Source organism: Tupaia chinensis, unplaced genomic scaffold (genome assembly GCF_000334495.1).
Source record: "Tupaia chinensis unplaced genomic scaffold, TupChi_1.0 Scaffold000399_1, whole genome shotgun sequence".
NCBI lineage: Eukaryota > Metazoa > Chordata > Mammalia > Scandentia > Tupaiidae > Tupaia > Tupaia belangeri.
Genome location: NW_006159901.1, coordinates 1,317,504 through 1,336,966, shown reverse-complemented (window position 1 = coordinate 1,336,966; position 19,463 = coordinate 1,317,504). Strand labels below are relative to the sequence as shown.

General features: G+C 39.8%; 1 long non-coding RNA gene and 1 pseudogene across 2 annotated transcripts in view; one reads left to right on the top strand and one right to left on the bottom strand.

Annotated features, from left to right (window-relative positions):
• The window catches only part of LOC106735458 (uncharacterized), a 116,144-nt gene that overhangs the window by 87,275 nt on the left and 9,406 nt on the right, over positions 1-19,463 (top strand). The window contains exon 3 of one of the 2 annotated variants that reach the window (XR_003550323.1): positions 2,714-2,905. The exons of the other annotated variant lie outside the window; for it this stretch is intronic. This is a non-coding gene — a long non-coding RNA (uncharacterized LOC106735458). Of the gene's footprint in view, positions 1-2,713; positions 2,906-19,463 lie in introns of those variants that run through there. 2 annotated transcript variants of the gene reach the window in all.
• On the bottom strand, positions 3,320-3,912 carry LOC102478019 (40S ribosomal protein S7 pseudogene; annotated as a pseudogene).

Sequence of the window (19,463 nt, the reverse complement as noted above, 5' to 3'; positions counted from 1 at the left end):
CGCGCCCGGCGTGAGTTTTAAGCCACCGGGTCCGAGAAGCGAACCGCGGTTGACCACGTGGGAATCCAGCGACATAGCCATTACGCTAACTGCTGGTTCCCTTCCTAATTCTTCAAGTTCAATCTGAGCATTCAGGAGTGTGCAGAAGGAGGAGATCTGGAATCTCTTTGCTGTCCTATTTTTAATCCCTTTGTGCAGCAGATTCAGTGGATATTGAGGAATATGTTACCCCAAACAGTATTTGGATGTTTGGCTGTGGTTCCCTTAGATCTGTCTAGAGACACAGTGAATGGAGATTGAGGACCAGAGTGATGAGATAAAGGGGGGGGGAGAGAAACAGACAGAAAAAAAAACAACAGAAAAACAGAAAAAGAAAAAAAACAACACCCCCCCCAATTTTTTTTTTAAAAGCAGAAAATAGAAAACCATGGGGCTCATGAGAGCTTCACGTGAAATTGCTAGTTCTCAGGAGCCATAGAGAAATCTTCTTCTGAAGGCCTGCCCCTTGCCTCTCCTGGGTGAGAGGGGGGAAAGGGGATTATTAGCAAGATAAAGGTGGGGCTGAAAGCTGAGAAAATACTTTACCTTAAAAAATTTTTTAAAGGAAAAGTTACAAAAAAAGAAAAGACAGGGACAAAGACAGAGAAAAGTCTAGAAGGGCTCCCTACCAATTGAGTTTGTGGGCTGGAGGCTGAATTATCAGTAGAAAATCTTCATTTCTCTTTTTTTTCCCCTGAAATCACTAGTTCTCAGGAGCCATGGAGCCAGTCTTTTTGTTATATTCAGGCTTTTAACTGATAGGATGATGCTACCCACTTTAAGGAGTGCATTCTGCTTTAATTACTCTACAAATTTAAATGTTAATCTCATCCAAAAACACTCCCACAGTAACACCTTAATAACATTTGACCAAATAACCAGCCACCCCTAATTGGGACCAGATTAGGTTGAGACAGAGAATTAGCCATCACAATGGCTATGAGGTTTTTATTTAACCTTTCCTATATTACATCTGTATCTCCTTTCTCCCGTGCTCTAAATCCCAGTTCTCAATAACATCAAGAATGACAGAGTTAAGACAGTACATAATTGCTCAGTTACTTTATCCCACAATGCACATTTAAGTCTCAGAATAATAAGATCAACACTATAGGAACCAGCAGTTAGTGTAATGGCTATGTCGCTGGACTCCCATGTAGTCGACTGCGGTTCACATCCCAGACCCAGTGGCTTAAAACTCACGCCGGGCGCGTGTTCATGCGTGCCCAAGATCCTGAGAGGAGAATGGAGGAGAAGGGATTACGGCGTGGCCATCCCCCCTGGGGGGTGATTTCTCGCTTTCTGTCTCTGTCTCTGTCTGTCTGGCGAGCGCACGCGCCCTATAGCAAAAACTTCTCAAAAAAAAAAGATCAACACTATACTAATAAGACCATTTAAATGGTTATTTTTCTGATTTGTATATCTTTTGTCTTTGTAATATATTCCATTCTTAATGTATAAAATATTATTATAGTGGGTCTGGCAGATGGCCTGGTGATTAAGGCACTGGCCTCCCATGGGGCTAACTGAGATTCAAGTCCCCAACCTGGCAGGCTACTTTCTTGCTTTCCCTTTCTCTCTCTGGTCAAATTGAATTATAATAATAATAATAAATTAAATTAAATAAATAAATGTTTAAAATATTATTATAGTAAATAGACATTTGGAATAGCTCCTCTCTGCATGATCATGCCACCAATTAGATACATTTATTTATTTATTTATTTTTTTACTTTAAGAAAATATGTTGAGGGAACCAGCAGTTAGCATAATGGCTATGTCGCTGGACTCCCATGTAGTCGACCGCGGTTCGAGTCTCGGACCCAGTGGCTTCCAACTCGTGCCAGGCACGTGTGCATGCGTGCCCAAGATCCCGAGAGGAGAATGGAGGAGAAGGGATTGCGGCGTGACCATCCCCCCTAGGGGGTGATTTCTCGCTTTCTGTCTCTATGTCTCTCTCTATCTGTCTGGCGAGCGCACGCGCCCTAAAGCAAAAACCTCTCCAAAAAAAAAAGAAAAGAAAATATGTTGAAAACTTAATTTTGTTTAATAATTATTTAATTTTTTCATGGTTTTCAAAGTCAAATCTATAAAAATTGATATTTTAAGAAATATTTTATTTTTTTTTTAATTTGCCAGAGGGTATGCACTTGGCTAAGAGAGGAAGAATGTGAGAAAGAACTCCTCCTGGGGTAGTCATGCCACATCCCCTTTCCTCAATTTCTCCCTCTTCTCAGGGTTTTAGGCATGCAAGTCAGGCACACTGTGTGTTTACAAGCCACCAGGTCTGGGATTCAAACGGCACGAACATGTGGGATCCATCTGCCTTACACACCATGGCAGCAGCTCGTCCCTAGAGCTTACCATTTTCTACTATTATCTATCTACCTACCTATCTGTGTATATTTAAAATCTCCTATGTTTCAATGCGTAGTCATTACTTAAAGTTTCCTCTTTAGGACACTGTTACATGTTAGGTTATTTTTGCTCTTCTTTTACATCCACTGTTTTTCTCTCAGATCTTTTTTTTTTTAATCTTCTTACTCTATTCTGCTTGATTTAAAATTTTTTCCTCTTCTTTTAATGTATTATGGCATTATCTATTATATTATTTGCACTTATATCCCTTCTTGATTGGACTTTATTACTAAAATGATTTCTTCTTATATTCCAGTCCTTCCTGAGTTCTATTGTTACCAGCCAAACTTAAGTCAGGTTGTTTCTTCTCATGGACTTTGAAACAAGAGGCAGAGGCTGGAAAAGAAGGGCGTTTATTCTGTAACCAGTTTCAGGGAGACAAGTCAGCAAGTGCGTCAAACTGTTTGGAAAAGTACAACATGTTCTCAGTATTTATAGGTACAAGATACAGGCAAGTACAAATCATTCCTTACTATAATCAATCAGAATCAATCACTTTCCCCTGAATAATTATCCTAATTCCTGTTTTACCTCAAATATATATTCCTGGTTTCTCATCTGACAATTTCTCAAATAGATCTCCCTATGACTCAGCATTTGGTCGGACTATTCTTGTTAGAGGCCTTTCTTAATTTCAAATTGGCTGCAGTCCTATTAAACCTTAAACCGGCCTGCTACACTATCACCTCACTAATAAATTATTCTAATTCTATTGGGTGGTTGGACACACCCATGACACACTCCTGCACAGAAAATACATAGGAAAATAGGTCACGACTTTTCCAACAACCCAATAAATTGTGTAGTTACTTCATACCTTTTTATTTTTAACTGTAAGGATACTTTATTTAGTAATTTTTCTCTACAACTGAAACTCTGGGAATTGAAAATTAACATCCTTGCCCACGCGCTTCTTGTAGACACCAGAAAAAGTTTCGACCTCGTGCACCATGTTGTTCTGCTGGGCTTTGTCCAGGTGAACCTGGATGCACCGGCTGCCGTCCAGCTTCACGCAGATCTGCTCGCTCACAATTTCACTGGGGAAGACCAAGTCCTCTAGGATCACATCCTGCACGACTGTGAGAGTCCGACTTCTGTGACACTTTTGCTTATTTTTCATAGGGATTTTTCAAGTCGGCTAAGAAATCTCCTCTAAGCAATAAAGACCACATGCTTCCCACTGAACTTTTTCTCTAGTTCATTTACTAGCCACACTTGGATTTTCTGGAAGGACTTCAGTTGAGAAACAGGAACAAAGATTATGATAGCTTTCTGACTACCACAATTTTGATTTCCTTGACTGTCATGATATTCAGCTCCCTGAGCTGTGCCTTCAGGCCTGAGTTCATCTCGGGCTCCACTAGAGCCTGAGAGATGCCTGACTCAAACTCATTCGGCTTCTCGCCTTTGGACTTCATGATCTTGGCACCTGAGCTGAACATGCCCTCCCCTTGATGAGCGCCAACTGAGGAAGAGTGTTCTTCATATCTTAATATTTTCATAAGTCGCATTGCTTTTCTATATTCAGGACTGAGTGTGTGTGCGAACGCACAAGACAGAGAGGAGGAGAGGCACGCATCCTTGATATGGTCTTGTCATGCCACAATTCCCATCTCTAGCTCTCCGATTCCTCAGGATCTTGGTGTGCACACACCTGGCATGATTTCAAGTTGACTCGGGATCTGAGCCCACGGTCAGTCAAATGACTTCCAACGTTAGTTCAGCATACGACTGGCTGCACCACTAAATTAAGGTCTATTTAGAAGACTTTATTAGGAATATGGCACAGACAGAATAAAGGAGACAATCACATTACCGTACCAGCCACAGGGAGATCTACATAGATTCAATACAGCATCTGTGAACTACATAGATTCAATACAGCATCTGTGAAGTAAATTCCTTATCAGTCCAACAGTCTACAGTGGCTACTGCCATCACAATTCTCCATGTGGACTTCCCCTCCTTAGCCTTTTCCTCCCTCCCTTGACCTTCAGTATAGACTTTTCACATGTAACAAAAATGTTTTTCACTATCCTGTTTGTCATCAGCTTTCTCATCAAAGATGCAAGCAGACAATAAAACTAACTACCAAAAGACACTGAGTTATACAAGTGCTCCCTCACTCTTGGTAGCATCCTGACCTATGAGGATTCTTCCTTTGGTGTTGTTTCTGGTGGCGCTTTGAAATCCAGGAACCACATTGCAACACAGGCAAAGAAGAATGGAATGAAGGAAAGCATGGAGCCACAATGATATATATCAACTTTCAAGAAGTAATATTAGGTCACTGGGAAATTCATGATGCATTTTTCTATGTTTTTCTATGCAAAAATGCCATGACTTTCCCAACGACCCAAAGGATGGATGACACCTCTTCTCTAAGGTGAGAGTGTTTCTATATACATTTCATTCTATTACCAGGGGTTCATGTCCAGAGACCTCTCTGAACATTCCAGGCAACTGTGAGCCCATGATCCAGGGCTAGCTGAAGCAGAGGGTGGATCATGGTGTGACCAGTCTTTCTGTCTCTGTCTCTTTTATTTCTATTGCTATGAAAGAAAGAAAGAAAGCTTAAAAAAACAGTTCTCTTGTTGCTGATCTATATCTCATTTTTACATATATCTCTGATTTTCACCTGTACCACTGTGTAGATGCGATTTCAGCTTTGCTTAATATTTTTTTTTTATTAAGATTTTTGCCATAGGGTGTGTGTACTCCTGGAGCAAGACAAAGAGAGGCAGTAAGAGGGAAAATGATAACTCGACCCCCAGGGAGATGGCCACTCTGTAATCCCTTCTCCTCCATTCTTGTCCTGGGATTTTGGGCATGCATGCAGATGCAACTGGTATGATTTTCAGGCTGCCAAGTCTGTAACTCAAACCGGGATCAGTCATGTGGAAGTCCAGTGCCTTAACCACTATGCCACCAACTGACCCCACAGTAATTTTAATTTTCTAAACCATTAAAGCCAGAGAATAGTAATTAAAATCAATTATTATAAAATAAATATTTTAGAAGTGCTCTTGTCACTCTTTATTGCTTATATCAATTATAAATAACCACTTAGGGGCCAGCTATCACCAGCCACACAGTTGAAAAACATGCTGGCACATGTGTGTGCATACCCAAAATCCCAAAAGGAGAAATGGAGAAGGGATTGTGAGATGGCATTCCCCAATGGGGGTGCTTTCTGCTTTCCCCTTTTTCTCTGTCTCTCTCTGAGGAGTGCACGCACCCACTGTTGAATCTATACTATGAGAAATAATTTTCTGTTGCTTATAATCCACCCAGTTTGTGACATTTAATTATAGTAGTGCAATCAGACTAAGACAAGGAGTTTTTAACCTGACTACACATTAGAAACATCTGGATGGTATGGTTGGGGCAGGAGTAGTTTTGCAAAAATATGATGTTAAACAGTACACCTTCATAGACAAATTAAATCAGAACCTCAGGGGTGGGACCTGGGCATCAATACTGTTTAAATGTCTCTCTCAGGTGTGATTTTAGTATATAGCTAGGGTTTATAACCACCAATCTAGAACAAATCATTGCCTATTGCACTAAGATCCCAATCATTGCTCATCTGCTTTCTCAAGAGCCAACTGATTCAGCAATTGTGAGTCTAAGGTACTGTCAAAGGTTAATCCCCAAACAATAATTCCTAATTCTAATATTATAATTTGGATTCATAAAATTATTTTGTTCATTAGCAACTTCAAGTCAGTCATGCTAGTTTGTATGTTTATACTCATCTTTGAATCCTTGATAATTATAGAAGTAGAGCAGTTCCCTACCTACGTACTTAATATTTTTTTTTGAGAGGTTTTTGCTATAGGGAGCGTGCACTTGCCAGACAGAGAGAGAGACATAGAGACAGAAAGCGAGAAGTCACCCCCCACGGGGGATGGTCACGCCGCAATCCCTTCTCCTCCATTCTCCTCTCGGGATCTTGGGCACGCACACACACGTGCCCGGCGTGAGTTTTAAGCCACTGGGTCCGGGACGCGAACTGCGGTCGACTACGTGGGAATCCAGCGACATAGCCATTACACTAACTGCTGGTTCCCCGTACTTAATATTTTTTATGTGAAGGGAAGATAAAGAGCATTTAGCAATCTGAAAAGAAAAAATTGTGGGTTGAAGATTTGAGTTTTGAAGTTCCCTTTTAAATTTTAATAGGTCGGTTTCTTCTAAAATATATTTTAAAATTAAATGATATAGCTCTATATTTTTTCCCCAAATCCTTCAACAATTTTTAAATCTCAGCAGTTGCTTCCACAGTGAAATGGGACCCAGAGGTTTTCATTAATTCATCTCCAGAAAATTCAGTAATAAAACTTAAATTTATATTCACTGATACTGAAAATCTCTTATCACCAAAGGACTCTGAAAGTCACAGTGAAAGATATCCACTTCTAGGTCAGAACACAAAGGAGATGTAATGCTTTGGATGGCTGATTAAAGAAATTATCTCAAGTTTCACAGTCACAACATTGGAGCTGATTTAGTTTTAACTTATTTATTTAAACATCTGGTCTCAGATACCAGAGGAGGGTTATTATATAATTCAGAAATTAGTCTATAGTTCCTTCCACCAATATATTTGAAAGATTTATTTGGGCTTTTCCTGCTGCCCAATAAAGACCACTCTCTGGTCGATTATACTACAGAATCACTGGCCCTGCTCCACTGAGTGAGGCTGATTCGAGAACCATCCAGTGAGAGCTCTTTTCTCTAGGAAATGGGTAGCAGGGAAAAGGCTCCCCTAACCTTTCTCCATGTATAAACCACCTGCCAGAGAACATGGAGAAGCCTCTCTATGGAAGCCACAGCAAGCACTCAAGCTTGGCATGATGTCCATATCACCCTTGCACAATTCAAGGCCAGATCTGAGTGTTAGGAAAGAAAGGAAAAGACAGGTGCATCCACTCTGTCACCTTTGACCTCTTACTTGTAACCCTACATGAGAGTTGAGCAACATAGCCATTATGCTAACTGCTGGTCCCAACCCCAACATTTTCTAATTTTTCTGTAAAATTGTGTATAAGAACCTTGGAATTAAATCATAAAATTTCCTACCTAAATACCTCATTGAGAATAGAAGTTAAGTAACTTCCAGAATTCATCTTATTTATAAGAGATGCTGGTTAGAACTCATGTTTCCAGATTCTCATCTTTTAAAAAATTGTTATTATTTTTTAATTGCCAGAAGGCAGACACATTCACTAGAGAGAGACAGAGAGAAAGAAAGCATTCCTCCAAAGGGGTGTGACCACACTGCACTACCTTCTCCTCCGATTTCCCCATCCTCTTGGGGTTGTGGCATGCATGCACCTGCACCTGATGTGCTTTTCAAACTGTAAGGGCCAGGATCTGACCTGCAGTTAGCAAGTGGGATCCAGCTCCCTTAACCCCTAGGCTATGGGGCCAGCCCCTGGATTCTCATCTTAATGTTCTTTCACATATTACTTTGATTTTATTTTTTTAAAAAATAAAGGTTATGGGCCAGCCCTTCATGATACAAAATTAGCCCAGTAATATTATACATCTATTAGGTGGTCAGAATATATGTGCACAAAAGAGGATAATATTTTTACCTTCCAAGAACCTCAACTTAGTAAAGAAAATGAGCTCTGGGGACCAGCAGTTGACATAATGGCTATGTCGCTGGACTCCCATGTAGTCGACTGTGGTTCGAGTCCCAGACCCAGTGGCTTAAACTCACGCTGGGCACATGTGCATGCACACAAGATCCCAAAAGGAGAATGGAGGAGAAGGGATTGCAACATGGCCATCCCCCTGGGAGGTGATTTCTCGCTTTCTGTCTCTCTATCTCCCTCTGTCTTTCTGGCAAGCGCACGTGCCCTATAGCAAAAACCTCTCAAAAAAAAAAAAAAAAGAAAGAAAGAAAATGAGCTCTGCCAGCCAAGTGAAGTAACAGGCTGATCAGCTCATTGAGCTGATGCCGTAATTGATGTTAACCTCCCATGTTGCTCGCTCTATTCCTCAGACATGAGCTAGGGGAGCATTTACAGTATTAGGAGAAATATTAGCTACAGGTTTATTTGACACATCACTTTCATTTATATTGTACTTCTGGGGAAGGCGGTAATTCCACCAAGAAAAGAATCAGGTTATGCCCTTAGCCATCACATAAGCTGACTTTCTGCCAAGTGGATGCGATCATAGGCCAAGGGTGAGCCTTCCAATCAGGAAACCCAGAAAGGACAAGAAGACACCAACTCACTTCCTAGGCCTTGTGTTTGATTAATAGCACTGTTAGACATTTAAAAAGGAAAAAAAATCGTACTAAAATGATGTCATCTACTTAAAAGGAAAAAACTGTGCTGAAGCCTACCTGTAGTGATATCAAGGTTACAGCTGACAAAACAGATATCACGGCCCTAAAAAGAAAATGTATCATCTTTCTTTTATTTCCAACTACCTTACTTTTTTTTTCTTTTTTAAATTTGCCAGAGGAAGTGCATGCTTGCCTAAGAGAGAAAAAGAGAGGGTAAGTAACACATGCTCGGCCTATTTCTCAAGCCTCTGGGGACAGGATTTGACTAGGGTTGGGTACAGTCAGACATGAGGGATCCAACCATCTTCGCTACCGCACCACTGCCTGGTCCAGACCCTGTATTTTTTTGTTTAAAGAATTATTTTATTTAATTTTATTTGTTTATTTATTTATTTATTTTTAATTTGACCAGAGAGAGAGAGAGAGAGAAAGCAAGCCGCCAGGTCTGGGACTCAAATCGTGGTCAGCCATATGGGAGTCCAGTGCCCTTAATCACCACACACCTGCCAGCCCCCAGACCTTGTATTTAAAGGAAAAAAGAAAAAGTAAAACCTGATAAAATTCACAGAGATTATTAATGAACAGCAACGAAGAAAGTAAACTATGAGAGGGAATAATGGAAGAAACTGCTTTAGATGGAAGGGAGTGTTACGGAAGTCCTTACTGAAAATGTGATTCTTGAACTGATACTTTGGTGATGAGAAAACAGTTCCATAAGAGCCAGGAGAGAGTTACCTGGGCAGGAGAACTACACGCACAAAGGTCCTAATGCAGAAAAAGCTCTAGTAACTGACAAGAAAGATGACTAGTGTGTAGGGAGCAAGGGGGATAATGAAATGATGCTTGAGGAATGGTTAGTAGTAGTTCTTTCATTTTTTTAAAGAATTATTTATCTAATTCCATTTATTATTATTATTATTTAATTTGGCCAGAGAGAGAAAGGGAAAGGGAGAAAGCAAGCTGCCAGGTCCAGCACTCGAACTGTGGTAAGCCATGTGGGAATCCAGTGTCCCCAACCACCATCCCACCTGCTGGCCTTAGTTAGTAGTATTTCTTTATATTTTTAATTTTATTTTAGATTTTTTGACATAGAGTACATTTACCCACCAAAGAGACACAGAAAGAGGGAAAGTGATAAAAGTGAGAAATCATCTCTGGGAGGTGGGGAGTAGTCATGCTGCAATCCCTTCTCCTCCACTCTTTTCCTGGGACTTTGGACACGCATGCACACGTGTCTGGTGTGATTTTTAAGCTGCCAGGTTCGGAACTTGAACCATGGTCAGCCATGTGGGAATACAGCGCCTTAACCACCACTCCACCTGCTGGCCCCAGTATTATTTAGTATTTAGTATTATTTATTACTTATTTAGTTTTATTTATTATTTTATTTATAAAAACCCTGGGGCTATAGTAAGGGGTTTGAATTTTCATTCTAATAACAGACATTGGAGATGTCAAGCAGAAGATGACACATTCTGATGTATCTTGCATGTGTATGTGTGTGCATATGTTTGATTTAATTTTTAAGTTAAATTCAGGTTTCCTTCGATAAGTGTAAAACATTAGAAAGTTATCAATGTTGGAATGACTCAACTATAAATAAGATTTTCTTGCTCGCTTGATTTGTTTGATTTAATCCTTACCTATTTGTAGAATCCTAAAGTCAGTCAGATGCTGGGCTAGTGAAGAACAGAGATGTAGCACTAAGGCTGTCAATAGCACAGGTCAGGAAAGAGGCATTTGGACATAAGACTTTATTCAGAATGGCCTGGAAACTCTAGGTTCAGACTGAGGTACATCATGAAAATCGGGGCCCATATTAGAAAGACATGCTATGGGGGCTGGCACATGGTGTGATGGTTAAGGTGTTGGGCTCCCATGTGGTCAACCATGGTTCAAGTCCCAGACCTGGTGGCTTGCTTTCTAATTTTCCCTCTCTCTTTTTCTCTATCTCTCTGGTCAAATTTAAAAATGATAATAATAATAATAAGTAAAAAAAAAAAAAGTAAAATGAAATAAATGATCCTTAAAATAAAAAAAGAAAGACACACTATGATTGTAAGCCTCATATTGTCATTTACTTCTTCCAGGGTCTCTCATTATTAGAATGGAGGGTGAAGATACATAGAAAAAATGTAACTGCAGAATTAGAAAGGAACCTAGAATAGTGTTTTTCACATACTAGACCGCCTTGAGATTTTGTTAAAATGGAATTCTGCACTTCTAACAAGAGTCCAGATGAAGCTTTCCACATTGAAAAACAATGTACAATAGATACTATGTTTAGTCATTTCTTCCTTGTATCCCCTCTACCATCCAGACCTAAGATTTCTAGACTAAGCTCCTGGAGCTTGTTTCCCTTTGTGGTTCACCACAGAATGTCCTGTCGTATCATCTGTGTGTGAACACACATTTGGTGCTCAGTATTTTTCGATGAATAGGTCAATACACAAGTGAAAGGATGAATGAGCATCACTAACAAATACATATCAGCCTCTTTCAAAAACCTTCCAACCACAGAATTATCAACCAAGAAAATATTTTCTGGACATAATTACATAATAAATAATTAGAAATTATTTATACCGAGTCAGCATCTGTCTCGCCATGGTTCAAATTATTGGCCCTAGATAGCCCTATGGAGAAACATATGAAATTGTTTTTTGAAATAAGTAGGACTGGTAGTTGCTTACTTAACAATGAAAATTCATTTAAAGTAAAATTATGTTTTAAAAAAAGATACATACACAAAACTTAAAACATGAATGTATATTCATTCTCCAATCCTCTGTATGAGTGCAAGACTAGTCATTTGATGGACTTTTCTTTCTTTATTATTTTGGAGAATTTTTCACTCTAGGGCGTGTGCGCTCGCCAGACAGAGAGAGACATAGAGACAGAAAGCGAGAAATCACCCCCCAGGGGGGATGGTCCCACCACAATCCCTTCTCCTCCATTCTCCTCTCGGGATCTTAGGCACGCACGCACACGCGCCCGGTGTGAGTTTTAAGCTACCGGGTCCGGGACACGAACCACGGTCAACTACGTGGGAGTTCAGTGACATAGCCATTACACTAACTGCTGGTTCCCTTGATGGACTTTTCTAAAAACATGAGTCATTTGATGGACTTTTCTAAAAAACATTTTTATTTATTTATTTTATTTATTATTATTTTAAGTTTTGTTATAGGGCATATGTACTCACCAGAGAGAGAAAGAGGGAAAATGAGAAAGCAAACCACCAGGTCAAGACTAGAATTGCTGTTGGCCTTAACCATCATGGTACCTGCTGGCCCTGAGATCTCTCTTTACTTATATTAAGTCAAGGTAATTGTTCCCTGCCTTAGGTGAAGGAAGCATTCACATTGTTTTTATTTTTTTTAAATTATTTTATTTAACTTTATTTATTTTATATATTTATTTTAATTTGACCAGAGAGGTACAGAGAGAGAAATGGAAAGTGAGAAAGCAAGTTGCCAGGTCCAGGAGTCGAACAACGGTCAACCATGTGGGGCGTCCAGCACTCTTAACTACCACGCCACCTGCCAGCCCCCATTGTTTTCATATTGTCTTACCCGTTGCATCATAGTGAATAAAAATAGAAAAAATAGGATCAGCCCTGTGATCTGGTGGTTAAGAGAGCCAGATCCCACATGGCTGATTGTATGGTTCAAATCCGAGCCCCAGAGGCTTGAAAAACAGGCTGGGTACATGTGCATGTGTACCTCAAATCTCGATAGGATAGGAAAATGGAGGAGAAGCGATTGCAGTTTGACCACACCACACTGAGGTTATGTTCTCTTCCTCTCTTTCTCTGCCGAGCACATATGCCTTATGGCAAAATTAATATCTATATACATAAATCCCAAAGCTCCTAAAAATCAGGCCAGTATAAAGTATATAGTTGTCAGTTTTTCTTTCATCTAATAAGACATTTCAAAATTTTTCACTCATTGGAATGCTCAGACTCTTGTATTTCCATTTTGAGGATCCATTTTCATCTTCATCTAATGAATTGACTCTCATTTACTGTATAAATTTCATTGTATTCTCTAATAAGTTCAGAATGTCAACTTTCCTTTGAAGTTTTATATCATGATTTCCTTCTATAATTCTATTCAAAACGTTTGTCTGTTAATGTTCAACTGAAAACTTAAAAATTGAAAAGATACTTAAAATATGTATTTGTTTAAAATATATTTTAAAATAAAATTATTTTACAGGAAACACCTTTCCTAAAATATGTCCTCCCACAAAGGTTTTAATAATGTCTTATATTTGTACAGTACAGTGTATTTTCACATCCATTGTCCTGCTTAAGTCTCAAAGCAACTGTGGGAAGTCAGTGGGATGTTTTCTATTTTGAAGAAAACAAAATGAAACTCAGAGGTGGTCAATGACTTGTATTATATATAGGTCACCCTGTGGAAAAGTACCAGAACTAGGACTGAAAGGAACCTAGCTGTTAGAGTTTGGAAATGATTTGTCCCTCATAGGTTCACATTTTAGAATTCAGTCTTGGTGGGCAATGTTGAGATGTCCCTCAATGGTTCCTGTGTAGGGCTTTGGTTGTTATTGTAAAGGCTTTAGTGAAGACTTAATCCTTTTATAATGTCCTAGGAGGGGACCTTTGGGCATGATAGTATCATCAGGGTAGGGTCTCTATGATTGAGTTCTGGTGGGTTTATAAGCAGAGGAAATGAGACCATAATGAGACAAAAAAAATAACATGGATCCAGACCATGCTCTCTGCTCTGCTCAAAGTTCTGTCTTCTGCCATTTTGTGATAACTTTAGCCACCAGAATTATGAGTCAATAAAGTTTTTCTTTCCTTGTAAATCATCCAGGCTTAGTTATTTCCATTAGCAACAAAAAAATGGACTAAGACACTAGTCCTTTGATTCTTTGGCCCTTCTTTATTTATTTGAGTTAAAAACTCTCTCTTCTTCATTTCTTTCTATCGTTCTTTCTTTCTTTTTTTGAGAGGTTTTTTGATATAGTAACGTTCACTCACCTGAGAGACAGAAAGTGAGAAATCAGCTCCCAAGGGGGATAGCCACACTGCAACCCTTCTCCTCCATTCTCCTCTTGGGATTTTGGACACACATGCACACATGCCTGGCATGGTTTTAAGCCACTGGGTCTGGGACTCAAACCATGGCTGAGTACATGAGAGTCCAGTGACGTAACTTTTATGTCATCTGCTGGTCTCTTTCTTCTTCTTTCTAAGAGTGTGTCAAAGGCTCTAAGATTAAAGTGAACTTAAATTAATTGGAAGGTCTTTATTTTTTATTAGTTTGTTTTAGCATTTTATAATGAATCTGGAAGTAGTTCTAGACAATATCACAAAGTGTTTTGAAACTCAAATAGAGAATCCCCATCTGATGTTGAGTTAGCTGCCAAGATTGGCATAACTGAAGCATGGCATCATTACCAACTTACAATAAATAATCATCTCTTCATTTTTCATGCAGAGGATACATTAAAAATTAAAAGACTATTTAAAAAGTAAACTACAACACAAATTTTTATCTAGGTCAGGATAAATATAGAAGACCACAAATAGGAAAAAACACTATTTTTGGCAACTCTTAATCATTCTCTGATTCAGATCAGTCTTTGTTAACAATTTTAATGACCTTTCTTGACACTAGGTGGGAAATTCAAAATTCAGAGGGAAAACTATAAAAGCAATACTATGAATCAGTTACTTGAATTTAGTTTAAATTTATTCCATCTGAGGAAAGTTCCTTCTTCTTTTTTTTTTTTTTTAATGCCAGAGATTGCACATGCCTGAGAGAGAAAAAGTGCTCCCCAACTCCTAACCCCATGGGGTCACACCACAATTCTCTCTCTCTCTCTCTTTTTTTTTTAACCAATCTCCATCCTGATTCTCCAGAATCATGTGCATGCATACAATCTCTAGGTATGCTTTTTGAGCCACCAGGGCTGGGAGTTGAACTCCCTCAGGTATGGGCAATCTGTGGCACTAAAAAACAAACAAACAGATGGTGGGCTGGCAGGTGGAGTAGTGGTTAAGACACTGGACTCCCGGGACCAGCAGGTGGCGTGGTGGTTAAGACGCTGGACACTCCCACATGGCTGACCACAGTTCGAGTCCTGGACCTGATGGCTTGCTTTCTCACTTTCCTTCTCTTTCTCTCTGTGTCTCTCTCTGGTCAAATCAAAATAAAATGAATGAATGAATAAAAATGAATAAATAATTAAAAAAAAAAAAGACACTGGACTCCCACAGGGCTGACCATGGCTTGAGTTCTGGACCTGGTGACTTGTTTTCTCATTCCCCTCTTTCTCTCTCTATGTCTCTCTCTGGTCAAATTGAATAACAATAATAAGTAAATAAAGTTAAATAATTCTTTGGGGGAAAATATGGAACTTACTTCAGGTGGAATGTATGCATGCCCGTGATCCTGGAGAATCAAGATGAAGATATGGAAACAGAAAAAGAGAACTGCGGTGTAACTCCATAGTTTGCCATGAGGGACTTGGCTTCCTCTTTACAGTGCTTACCTGCTGTATTATGGAGCTAAACTAAGTTACTAACATATTCAAAAGAGTTGGTCCTAGCTTCAGTTCTTTTTTGTTTATAAATAAGAAAAATATAACCTCTAATTGTACATATCATCCTTGTAGATACAACCATCAATAACTTTTTTTTTTTAAGAGGTTTTTCGCTACAGGGCGCGTGCGCTCGCCAGACAGACAGAGAGAGACATAGAGACAGAAAGTGAGAAATCACCCCCCGGGGGGGATGGTCATGCCGCAATCCCTTCTCCTCCATTCTCCTCTCAGGATCTTGGGCACGCATGCACATGCGCCCGGCGTGAGTTTTAAGCCACCGGGTGTGGGACACGAACCATGGTCGACTACAGGGGAGTCCAGTGACATAGCCATTACGCTAACTGCTGGTTCCCTCAATAACTTTTTTAGAAGAGACTCCAAACAGAATGAAATAAGAAAGGCCTAAGAAATTTATATTTTGCTAGAAGCTGGTAAGTTCCTCTCTCAGTTACTAAGCAGGTCATTTCCTCTGTAACGTAAGTATCCTTGGTAAACTTTTTCCTTTTTATGACCCATATGACTTTCTTCTTGGTCAAAAAGACTTTTCAGCCCTGTACCTTCCAAAGCAATAACCATAAACCAGTATGACTATTAATATTTTTCACACATGTCATTTATAATTGGCTAAATATCTACATCTATCATCATTTTTATGTGATTTCTTTATTGCACATACTACAGATTGAATCCACCTGAACCTTCACTCCATCAATGGTTTCTTTCACCCAGGGGATTAAGATTTAACTTATTTAAAAGGTTGACACACTTCAAAACATGTCCATGCATATCTTCTCACCATGCACTGTTAACTGCAGAGCAGAAAAAAAATTGTGAATATTGCAATGTGTACACTAATTATTTTTACTTCAATTTTCCAAGAGTGCTGATTTGCCTTACTGTGATCCTAACTAAACACAGTTAATCTAGATGTCCATTTCCATGTCCAAGTGAACAAAAGTAAAAGGATGACTTAGATATTGATGGCACTTTGCTTAGTACTCTTTGATAATCACACCATAATGCTCAGCAACATGTGCTGTATGCTGCCTTCGTGGGATGCTGTCCTGCCTGTTGAATGGAAAATGAAACAGAGAAAACCTCAGGAGTAAAATTAAGGTCCCAAGTTAGAAAACTCCTGCATCATTCAGGCGGTAGTGGTAAGAAGGTAGACTCTGCCTACGCAGTTAGGTACAATAAGTAACAGAAGGGGAGCCATGATGGAACACTGAGAGAAAAGCACTGTGAAACCAGTCAACCCACTTAAACTTAATGGAAGTCACATTCTTCCCTGCCCTTTGTCCCTCTGGTCAAAATTAACATTATGGGCTATTAGTTGAAACAATTAAAGCCAGGGCCAATGCCCAGACAACGCCTAACTCAGAAATCTAGTAACTATGAGATACACAGATAGGCCCAAAATACATGAAAAATACTATTGAAAGAACAGTTGGTGGCAAAGGGCTACAATTAAGGTCAAAGGACACCTACACCAAGAGGCTAAATGATGTAAGAATTCTTTTTTTTTTTTTCTTTTTTTCTTTTTGGAGTGGTTTTTGCTATAAGGTGCATGCGCTTGCCAGAGGGAGGCAGAGAGACAGAAAGCGAGAGATCACCCCCCAAGGGAGGATGGCCACGTTGCAATCCCTTCTCCTTCATTCTCCTCTCGGAATCTTGGGCATGCACACATACGTGCCCTGCGAGTTTAAGCCACCTGGTCCAGGACTCGAACTGCAGTCGACCACATGGGAGTCCAGCAACATAGCCGTTATGCCAACTGCTGGTCCCAAACCAAGAATTCTTGTGGCCATTAACCACTACTTCATTATAAAAGCCTTATAAAAACCCATGTAACTACATGGGAGACCAGTGACTTAGTGGAGTAGAAGGGATTGCGGCATGGTCATCCTCCCTGGGGAGTGATTCCTCGATTTCTGTCTCTCTGTGTCTCTGGCGATTGGACATGCTCAATAGCAAAAATCTCTTTAAAAAAAAAAAGTGTGAGATAGGAGACAGGAACCCTAAAAATGTATCTTTGGGAAAGTTATGATATATGTTTCTATGCTTTTCTATGCAAAAATCCATCATAACTTTCATGACTACGATCCAATAGTTAAGGTTTAGGCCCAAGATGAAATCTCCAAATGGCTACGTTTTGGGATAAAAACACAATAGCTCAGCTGTTGCTGAACTATTTGCTCACAGAGACAGTTTGCAGCAGTGACTTAATGAGTGACTTAAGACAGAGACTTTTTTTCCTGGTCTCACCATATTCCAGGAAGAAGATAATGGTCTTTTATGGACCAAAGCTTTTAGGCAAATAGAGTCTCTTCTCCTTCTACCCACTCCAAAATTAGGAGAAAAATAACCCAACTCATCTAGTATATGACCCTCACCATGAGGGGAATGTATGCACAAGAAAACAAGCACAGACTAAGCCCTCTGACCCAGATAAAAACCCCTCACCTAGCTCTTCATTGGCAGCCCACTCAGGACCTGCACTCTGCTTGGGAGCTCTGGTTCTTTCTCTTTCTTAATAAACTCCACTTGCTTACCTACATCCATGTCTCTAATTCTTGCTTACCTTTGTCTACTACACACAAGAACCCGTGTCTCACTGTGCTTGCCAGGCCAGATCACCTCTATACCCCCTCGTCCCTGCATCAGTAACGATAGTAGAGATGGAAAAGAGTGAAAGAATTTGGGACAGACTTTGGAGTACAGTGGCTTAAAATATTGGGGACAGCAGGTGGTGTGGTGGTTAAGGCGCTGGACACTCCCACATAGCTGACCATGGTTTGAGTCCTGGACTTGGTGGCTTGCTTTCTTGATTTCCTTCTCTCCTTCTCTCTCTCTCTGTCTCTCTGTCTCTGTGTGTGTGTGTGTGTGTGTGTGTGTGTGTGTGTGTGTGGTCAAATTAAAATAAATGAATGAACAAATAAAAATTAAAATAAGTACTTCTTTAAAAAAATGTACTGAGGAATTTGATTTAGGGGTTTAAATCAAGAACATTCTTTCTTTCTTTCTTTCTTTCTTTCTTTCTTTCTTTTTTTGCTATAGGATGCATGTGCTTGCCAGAAAAACAGACAGAGATACAGAAAGTGAGAAATCATGCCCCAGAGGGATGGCCACACCATAATCTCTTTTCCTCCATTCTCCTCTCAGGATCTTGGGCACGCACATGTGCCTGGTGTGAGTTTAAGCTACCGGGTCCAGGACTCAAACCGCAGTTGATTATATGGGAGTCCAGCGATATAGCCATTACATCATCTGCTGGTCCCAAATCAAGAACATTCTTTAGATTATTTGTCTGAGCTGTTGGGTTGGTGGTGGATGACAACATAGATAAGAGTAAGAGGAGGGACAGCCTGTGGTCTGGTGGTTACCTGTGCTGGATCCCACAGGCTGACTGCTCAGTTCAAGTTCTTGTGCATTAGTGCCTAAACTCCAAAGGGGGAAAGAAATGGAGGAGGAGTAATTGCAGTGTGACCTTTCTCCATGGGGGGGAGGGGTACTTTTTCATTTTCCCTTTTTCTTACTCTCTCACTCCTCTCTTTCTCCCACGAGCACATACAACCTCTGGCAAATTAAAACTTAAAAACAAAAAAAAAGAGTGATAAGGAATGGATTTTGAATATTAGAGGGGTGGAAATTAGTAACATTTTAGACATGACATATTTAAGATACCTATTAACCAAGAGACTCAATGTGGAAATTAGAGTTGTAATTTGGAGCTGGGAATCAGATATTTGACTTACTCCTGGCATCTAACTCAGATCTTATGACAGAAAAAGCAGTCATGGTACAATGGCTCTAGCAGCGTTGAGATATCAGGCAGAGAAGAGTTTCTCAAGCTTGAGTGTTCGAGGTATAGACACCACAGCTGATAGTTCCCATTTCTGGCTGTGCTTACTTGACTTTTAATCACAGATCCATTTGAGAAAACTAGGCCTGGAATTCTGAGGGTTCATTATTCTAGCTTCAAATGGATCACCCAGATGGACCACTCAATCCACATGATAAAGTCTTAAAGCATTATGTAAATATATGTCCTTGAGGGGTTTGGATTTTCATAATGCCATTGCAGTTTCCACCTTACTGTCTTTGATTGCTGGGGGGT